Consider the following 9,223-nt stretch of genomic DNA (forward strand, 5'->3'; position numbering starts at 1 on the left):
TCCCCCTTTTTCCCCCACCCCCGGACCGCCGCCGTGCCCCAGGCCGCCGCATCAGGCCGGCGCCGAGCTCCTCTCCCCCTCCCCTGTTTCCCACGGCAAGAGGAAGAAGAAAGGGCTATTTTGCCCTTAGCCCCCTCCCTTCTTCCCTAACTGTTAAAAAGCCCCCCACTCTATTGGCCTTTTTGCAAGAAAGCCCCTGTTTACTATTTTCTTTCAAACTAAGTCCCCCCCCACAATGCAAACTTATTCCAAATAGGCCCTCACACTTTCTACTACACCCTAGCACTTCTGTAATTCACAAATAAGCCCTTCCCTTTTAGAGAAACTTGCAAATAAGCCCTGGATTCCCTGTTTGACCCCTAGATCTCCCTTTACCTCATCATTTTATGTGCAAAACGACCTCCGATCGACCTGAAATTTTACCACGCCCTTTCTAGCATAGTTCTAAGCACGCTATACAGAAATTACCCAAAAATATTGCCCCTACCTCCGTAACTAAATTACTTCCGATTCAAGCCTATCGGTAAAAGCTTTTAGTTCGTTCGCTTGATCGTGTGCCTGTTTGCTTGCGTCTTAGGAGACGGAGTGAACGAGGAAGGTCCCGACTGCGATCAAGTGAACGAGGACCAGTTCTGCGACCCCGAACCCGAAGGACAGTGCTTCGATCAGGACTTTCCGCAAGGACTGGACGATGGCAAGTTCAATTCCGCCCTTTGATGCATGTTTTTGTCCTAGTTTTTATAAACACAACCCGATGGCCTGTTTTATAAAATTGCATGGTTTTGCGTGCCGTAACCATGGTAGGATAGCCACCCTTGTTGTGACAACCATACCTTGACCACCTGATTTTATAAAGAAAATGCGTGTGTGTGGGAAAGGGTAAAATGTGGATTTGAGGAACGAGTCGGACGGGATGGATGGCATTTCTGTGTGAATTGCCGTTGGTGTGCTCGTACCTGTGTGGTTGAGCGTGGAGGGGAGATATCCATCTTGTCACCCCTAAGGACCGAGTTGATGTGTCGTCTCACCTAGCTTCCTGTCGTGCAAACCACTTGACCGTTGTATGGGCAACGGCTTGGCCTAACCCCACTAGTTAGTCTGATAGCCATCAGGAGAGCTGGGAGCAACGGGTGATCAAGGAGACGGGATAAGCTCTGTGTGACTTATGCCCCGGTTAAACCTCGGTGGTAGGTCGAATGACCCCTTGATAAATCCCGTGGTGGCTAGTCAGGTCTAGCTAAGGTGGGTAAGGGCTTCGATGGGATCTGCACCGGCACTAAGGTGTTCGTGCTGTGGTACCCCACCTGTGGGTAAAGTTGCACACCTCTGCAGAGTTGAAAATCTATTCAAATAGCCGTGCCCACGGTATTGGGCAAGTTATGGTGTGGTCACATAACTAGTGTTTCTCTCTGGGAAGGGTTGAGCTGGTGTGAGTGGTTTGGAAAGTGTCCGGCAGTTGTGCCGTGTGCTACGGCGGACGGGGAGTCCGGTAGCAGTTTAAAACTTGGATCCTGCGTGGATCAACCTTGTATGCTCTTTGGTACTTGAAAGCTTGTTTTGAAAATGTTTTAAACGAACCATTGCATGCAACCGAGATTTCCGCAAACAAACCCTAACCGTACCCTTGGATTACCCCTTTGCATTAATTTCTGTTATACCCCCCTCCGTGGGTGTGATTGGACTTGCTGAGTACCTTTGTACTCACCCCTTCTTACTTTTACAGTGGAAGACCCAGACTACGTCCCCGAAGACAACGAGTAGGGTTTCGTCCTGCACCCAGTCTTGCCTGTGGTTGAGACCACCGTCGGATTCCGCATGGCGCAAGACTCTGATGATTTTCTTTTCGTAGCTAGTGTAGTAGTGTGGGTTCTGGTTGTAATCCTCGCGATAGTGGCGCTTCACTGCCCATTACCGCGTAGAGTTGTACGGTGATGTACCATCTGATGTAATAAAAGTGTTATCAGCCTCCTGGGACTGATAAATCAACACTTTTAAGTCTTCCCTGATGGGGGGACGCTTCATGTTCATGGATAATTTGTGTTGTTAATCACAAGATCATATCTGTTTAATCAGAATATGGAGAACCACCTAGAAAAATAGTACAATCAAAATACTATATGGCTCTGCTCTTGGCTGATTAATTAGAAACACTAGATTATGACAATCTTACCGAAAAGGCAACAAGGATTGCATCGTCAGGGTATAGCTCGTTCCTCTTGAGGTTATGATATGGTACTAGTTAAGGTGTCTTCCTTATTAGGGCGAGTTATGACCGGTTTGACTTGAAACCTTAGCGGATTGTCATAAGTTAGAGAATCTTTATAAAAGCCTCGTAGTGATGACCTCGGGCAAAATGGGAGACACGAATTGTGGGTAAAGTGTACAACCTCTGCAGAGTGAAAACTGATATATCAGCTGTACTTACGGTTAAGAGCGGTTTGGATCCTCACATGATTAATAAACTTGAAGATGAAATAAATCATGGACCGGTTATGGTTATGGTTATACTTCTGTTATATCTTTTCTCTGTTTCTTTTAATGTGAGTTGGTATATACTATACCTTAGTAATTAGGTGCTAATAAAACTTGACCAACTAAAATTGCTTATCGCAGTAAGGCAGTTAGGTTTTCCTTGCTTTTAGCCTTCATATCATATAATTCCTAACATTTGCTGAGTACCAACTATAAATGTACTCACGCTTGTTATAATTGCTGCTCAAAAGAAAAAGTTGATGTGAAGTCTCGTGAAGATGATGCTGAGTTCTAGGCCTATGCAACCCCCGGTCGAATGCCTATGAAGTTTAGAGTCTTCATTTTCAAGATAAGCTGTACAACTCTGATAATCTTTATAGTCTTTTAGTTCTCTTTTGGTGACATTGTTACTGATTATTCACTGATGAAGATAAAATTATTATATGCGTGAAACTTGATCCTGAGATATATATAGTTACGTATTCGATTTTATCCTCAAACTCGGTGTGACAATGATTCACCTATAAAGGCGCGATCAAATATAATTGGCAGCAGGGGCCATCCACCATATAGCCCATATCATGCACGCGTCACGTGTAGTCAAACCACGCACACCATGCTACTTGTGCAAACACAATCCTAATAGCAGTAGTATAGAATGTCTTAGACTTCGATCTTTGATATTTATTCCAGGCACAGTTAGTTCCCGGACTAATCTAGGCATTAGTTTCAGATCCAACAGCTACGAAGTGGGAGGGTTCTTTAGTCCTGGTCCCGGACTATAGGTGGAAGTGTCCATGAATATTCGCTATTAGGTCCTTAAACTTAGTTTCACTTTATATTTAAGCCCCTTGACCTTTAGAAGGTTCTATTTTTCGTGTTTTAAGTCTATTTTTAGAAAAAAATTTCTATAGATACGCAGTCGTAGCAGTGAGACTACCGTTATTACTCTTTTAGTTGTCTAAAAGATAGCAGAAATGGTTATAATAGGTCACATTTCTAAAAATCATGTCTAGTTTTACTGTATGATAATATATACTTATGGCCTCACCCATGCGCTAGTAATTACTCTAATCAAGTAAGAAAATTGTATTATACTACCTTCTTCTTATACTTTAGATTAATATTTACTTAATTAGTTAAATAAATTTGAACAAGCACCACTAAATCTATCGTCAAATATAGTTTACATTTGACTTGTATGTTTATCTATTTGCATAAATATCTATAGAGAAGATGAAAAGTCAAATGAGCGAAAAAAGACCATGATTTCATATATTTAACAACCGGAGGTAGTAACTATTTTCAACAAGAAATGTTCAAACATGCAATTGCGTATACGTTGTTTGAAACCTGCGCCTCCGTCACGAGGCAAGAGGCAGCCCGGACAGTTTGTCACCCGGCAAATACTCTGCTAGAGTAGCAAACAGGTAGGACACTGGCTGGAAATTTCAGGGACAACATGGAGCATCATTATTGTCTGCAGTAGTTATTCCTACCTCGCATTCGTCAATACGGCATTGGCTCATGTCGCAAAAAATCAAATGAAAAGGGTTGACCCGGCCACGGCCAGTCAGTCTATCACATCATTGGTTGTTGACTTCAGTTAAAAAAATAAATATCAAGCCGAAGTCGATCTGCGCGCTGACACTAAAAAAAATCTTGTAATCTATGACGGTCTAATTTTATCACAGATCAATAAAAATCCGTTATAAAACTGTATCCGTGACTGTTTCGGATAACGTCACGTATTAAGCGCCATGGTTAACCCACGTGACGTTCCTATAAAATTTATCACAGATTAAGCAATTCATGACGTTTTAGAACCGTCATTGATTAGCATTAGGCCCATGCAGTCCAACCCAAGTCCAGTTTTAACGATGAAAATAAACATCACATATTGATGCCACATGGATCAAATTCGTCACCAATTGATTAGCCATGTCACCATTAGACCTACGAAGCTAACTTGGCTGCTGACCTGCCTGCTGACGTGGCTGGTGATGATGATGTGGGCTAACAGGGACACTGACATGGCATTGACATGGCTGCTGATAGGGACACTGACGTAGCACTGACATAGCAGCTGATGTGGCTAATGACACATGGCGGATGACATGGCCAATGACACGTGGAGCATGACGTGGACAATGACATGGATGCTTAGATGGCTGCTGATGTGGACGTGACCTCATCACAGCCCATTTGTGAAATAGGCCCATAAGCTGATAATTTTTGCGCATAAGCTGATATATTTTTTAGGCCCATTATTAATATCAATTGTATCAACTGAAATTACAGCATTATAGCATCAACAACTCAGGTATAATATAGAAGAGCTATAATAAAAAATCTCTTCCGAATTCTGCTTCCTTTTGCCTAGTCTTATCCTCGACCAAACTCTCTAACTGCCTGTTCCTTGAAGCTGCGGCTCCTCCGTCCCTCACCTGTCTCCTTGCTTGCTGCAATGAGCAAATGAGAAAAAAAAACACACAGCTCAGATGAAAATGATTAGCTGGTAGTGTAGTTGTATTTAGAATGTCCTACTCTATAAGAGCTATACGTGCTGGTATCTTATGTCCAACATGATCTAGTATCTTATTTCCAACATGCTGATATCAAGTCACTGCACAGTGCAAGAAAACATACCAATAAACTGAACTGACCAGCAACTCAAGTTAGCACAATTGCACAGCATATAGATAGCTGGGCAAGTTTAATTAGAACTCATTTTATTTATCATCAAATGAGCTAAGGAAGCAGTACTTTTAAGTTTATATAAATCACTTGTTGACAAGAAACATCAACAATGAGTTCTAGCTCAATCTGCATACACATATCCTAAACAAAGATGGGCAGCCATCAATTGTATTTCACAGTGCAAGATCTATTCCATGACCAAATAATGTAACTAGTTTGATATAGGCAGCGAAACAAATTGGCAATTGTATGCTTCGGTACTTAGGTGCATCTATATCTCAAACAGGAGTTCTTTAGCAACATTAAGCTATGCATTCACTTAGCTGTTGTTATATCAGTTCTCGAACATGCAGAAAACACATCAGGTATTCAGGTCAGATCAAGGTTCTGAAGAAAATTACCGTACCTCACTGCTGATCATTTACATAATAAAACAAAAGAAATAGACAGGTAATAGATCTAAGAAATTACCAAGAGTGCCAAATATGTATACGTTCTTGCAGTTTCACACAAATAAGACTGAGAAAAGACCAAATACAAATCGGCATATCATATCTGCATGGTTCAGTACCGAGGTGCATCTATTCTACTAGTGGATAATGTGAAGTCTTGAACTGACCTTGAACAGCATTCAGTAGCACTTGCAAACAAAGGCATGGAATCACTCAAATTGCGTTCAACGCTCTCGATGCCCACATACAGTCAAAGCGCGAGAACTAATCATGAGCAAGTAATAATGGATCTAGCCCCAAGATGTAAGTACACACAGTGATCAGAGCCGCCGAAACGAGAACTGGACAATTTACCGAGAAAGCAAAGCATCTAGCTGTGGTCGATTATTGCTTGGGGGAGTAGACGGGAGGGGGCTAGCCAGCGATTCGGTACCGACCTGAAGAGCGGGGATCTGGAGGATGAGGAGGAGGAAGTAGGCGCGGGAGACGTAGAATGAGATCCGGCGACTCGTCCACCCGCCGCCCACCCGCCGGCGCCGCACCTCGAATGACCCCGGAGCAGCCAGTGCCGGCGCCGAGGAGCTTGGCCGCCGCCGCCGCCGCCCCCGCCATCATTCTCCTTGTCGTTGGTGCCATGGCTCGCCTACACCGCTCGGCTTTCTGCTGCTTTTCGTTACCAAGTCATGGCAGTGAGAGGTCGACCTTGGAGAGATGGGAGAGAGAGAGATGCGGGAGATGGGGAGGGAGTAGATGGGACGGACCTGAGAGGCAAGGCCCGAGGCGTGGCCGCCTCCACTGCCTGGACCAGCCTGCAAGCGAAGCTCGCCCAGGGAAGAGACGCTCGGGGCGCGACCTCCAGCGCCGGGCCTGGCTTGGAGAAGCCGGGGGCACCAAGAAGGAAGCTGTTCTCGCCGGGGGTCTCCACGATGTCCACCCAGTCCTTGGTGTCAGCGTCGGCGACGCCGCCGGTCACGCCATTCCCGCCGGCCAACGACGGGGAGGACGGCGACGGCAACGGCAAGGTGGAAGGTGCCCCGAGAGGGGACAGTACGCACGGGCACGGCACGAGCGCGGGCGGCGGTGAGGGGATTGGGAGACTGGCGCCGCCGGAGGAGGGGGCGCGGCCGGAGGTGGAGGTGGATTCTTTACCACAGAGAAATACTATATACAAGTTTTTAATTCTATATTAAAAAGAGAAATAGCTGGACCACTCTCTTCTAACCAACAGGTTCAGGGTTCGATCCATTTGTGGCGCACTTTTTTGGATCATTTTAGTGGCGTGGGCGCGAAGGTGGTGGCCGGGAGACGTGGCGCCCGCGGCCGGGTGATGTGGCTTTAAATGAATTAAGTACTCTGAATAGTTTGTGTTACCAAACATTACAACAATCCGACACATGGTGTAGTGGTTGGGTGTGTGCCTGTTTGTCAGTAGATCCAGGTTTGAATCCTAGGAGTTACACCTTTTCTTTCAATTTATAACTAGTTTTGCGGATTTAAACACATAAGAATAAAATACAGAAAACACTCACATGTGATGGTGTAGCCCAGTGGTAAGGGGTGTGTTGTTGCACCCTTAGACCGGAGTTTGACTCTCATTGTGCCACATTCTTTGCACAATTTATTCACTAGTAAAATATGAACACATATAGTATAAATAAGGTAAATACCAAGCATAATCACAAAAGAAGGCATAGCCTATTAGTAAGGTATACAAGATTGGTCTCTAATGTGTTCAAATCCCATATTGCACACTTTTTTTACTCTTTGCTCATTTTTTTAGTTAAACACCTTCGGCCATCATGTACACTATATTTTTGGTTTATTTTCCATGTTTCAAAACCCCTTCCCCTCATGCTGATCCATGACGAATTTTATAGAACGTCACTAGTTAGTGAGCCGAACCGTGACAAATTTGATAAAACGTCACTATATTATGGGCCTGATATCCACAATTACAAATCTGTGATAGAAAATAGACAATGGTCACAGATTATGTATGGTTAGTGACGTTCCCTGAAAATGTCACGAGAAATTCATCACAGATTAATCAATTTCTTGTAGTGTGAACCATCTTTTTTTTGTTTGTTTGAAAGATTACTTATGCTTTTGTTGGAAGCGATAAGGTTCAGTTCAAGGATACAACAGGGAAGACCAGTTTAGAAAACTTGCACACAAAGCTAATGAAGTTTATTATAGACACGCAGAAATAGAAGACACCACGTCCGTCAAAGGCCTGACGGCCTGAAATTGTCCAACCACTTCAGGATCCAACCTCTTTGCGTCAACACTGCAGCTGCCTGCTGGTCCTCATGGTACATTTGCCATAAGAAGATTTTGATTTTTAAAGGCATCTTGCATTTCCTGATGGCACTAGCTAGCTTCAACAACCTTTACATCGATTTAGTGGTGAAGCTGACTCCCTGCTGAATCACCAACCAATTATTTTCTAGAAGGTGAATTTAGGCGATGGGTCCTGAACTCCTGATGCAATTGATCCATGATGTTGTCTGACATGCCATTCCTTATCTGATTGTTGAATGCAAGATTGGATTCTACCTACTCGCTTCATCATCCTTTATGAATTAAAAAATAAAAATAATAATTACCATTCGCACATTACTAGTCTTGCAGGTAGTTTCTAGTGCTAGAATATCATTACTTGCATAATAATAACATCAAGTGCAAACGAAAACTGGATGAAACTGAGGTCATGGGTGACCAACTCGTTTCAAGTTTTGACTTTAAATTACACGCAGGATTGTAGAAAATGCAAGGTAAAGATCTCTGCATTAATTGGCTGTAAACGTCCGAGAACCTGCTGAGAACTGCGAGATCAGAGTCAATTCCGTGTAAATTTTGACATATTTCTTTATAAGTAGTAACTGTTTAATTCAACAAATTTTTAGGTGATGTCTGAACCCCTTTCCTGGTAAATTGCGCAGCTGGAAGCCTGCAACGTATGTGTGTGATCACGGAGAATACCCAAGGCTGTGCAGTAATGGCAAAGCACCAGGAAAACACGGTTTACAAGGAGACCAAGTTAGGGTTTTATTAGTTGTAGTCAGATGTGTCGTGTCCTGGGATATTATCTGACACAAACCTAGGTACACATATACATGCTAATAGATAGCATTCATGTACGTAAGAGAAGGATCAGTGAAAATTGCATGGTCATGTCAGGAAGATGACTGACGAGTTATAGCGGTAAGCATAGCTAGCTTGTGGGAGAAGATTGAGTTGTGGACACGCAAGCCTGCCTAGCGACGTGCTCCTACTAGAACACAGAATAGTAATAAGAACAATAAACACATTTGCCATTTGGTGTACATACATATATGCATCACATTTCCATGATTCTACCATGGAAGTTCCAGGACTCTACCATGCCTCACTGTTATATAAGGCACTGTCCATCCGTGTAGCTCTCGGCACTTCCTCAAACGAAACTCCACATCGGAGCAGATTAAGGATAGATTGATCACACACGTTTCAGCGTAGCAAGAAGACACAGCATGTCAGGGGCCTCAACAAACACCGGAAGTAATGGTGAGCCTCTCTACCTTAATGCTCAGCTGATCTGATTGCACATGAATTATTTG

The 9,223-nt window shown here is 43.7% G+C and overlaps 1 long non-coding RNA gene across 1 annotated transcript; it reads right to left on the minus strand.

The window, feature by feature from the left end:
• Positions 1-4,714: 4,714 nt before the first annotated feature.
• LOC112897282 lies at positions 4,715-6,795 on the minus strand. The gene is made up of 3 exons (XR_003229627.1): positions 6,386-6,795; positions 6,062-6,287; positions 4,715-4,934 (listed from the first exon to the last, which is right to left on the minus strand). It is a non-coding gene; the product is annotated as an uncharacterized LOC112897282 (long non-coding RNA).
• Positions 6,796-9,223: the final 2,428 nt, after the last annotated feature.

Source organism: Panicum hallii, chromosome 6 (assembly GCF_002211085.1).
Source record: "Panicum hallii strain FIL2 chromosome 6, PHallii_v3.1, whole genome shotgun sequence".
Taxonomy (NCBI): Eukaryota; Viridiplantae; Streptophyta; class Magnoliopsida; order Poales; family Poaceae; genus Panicum; species Panicum hallii.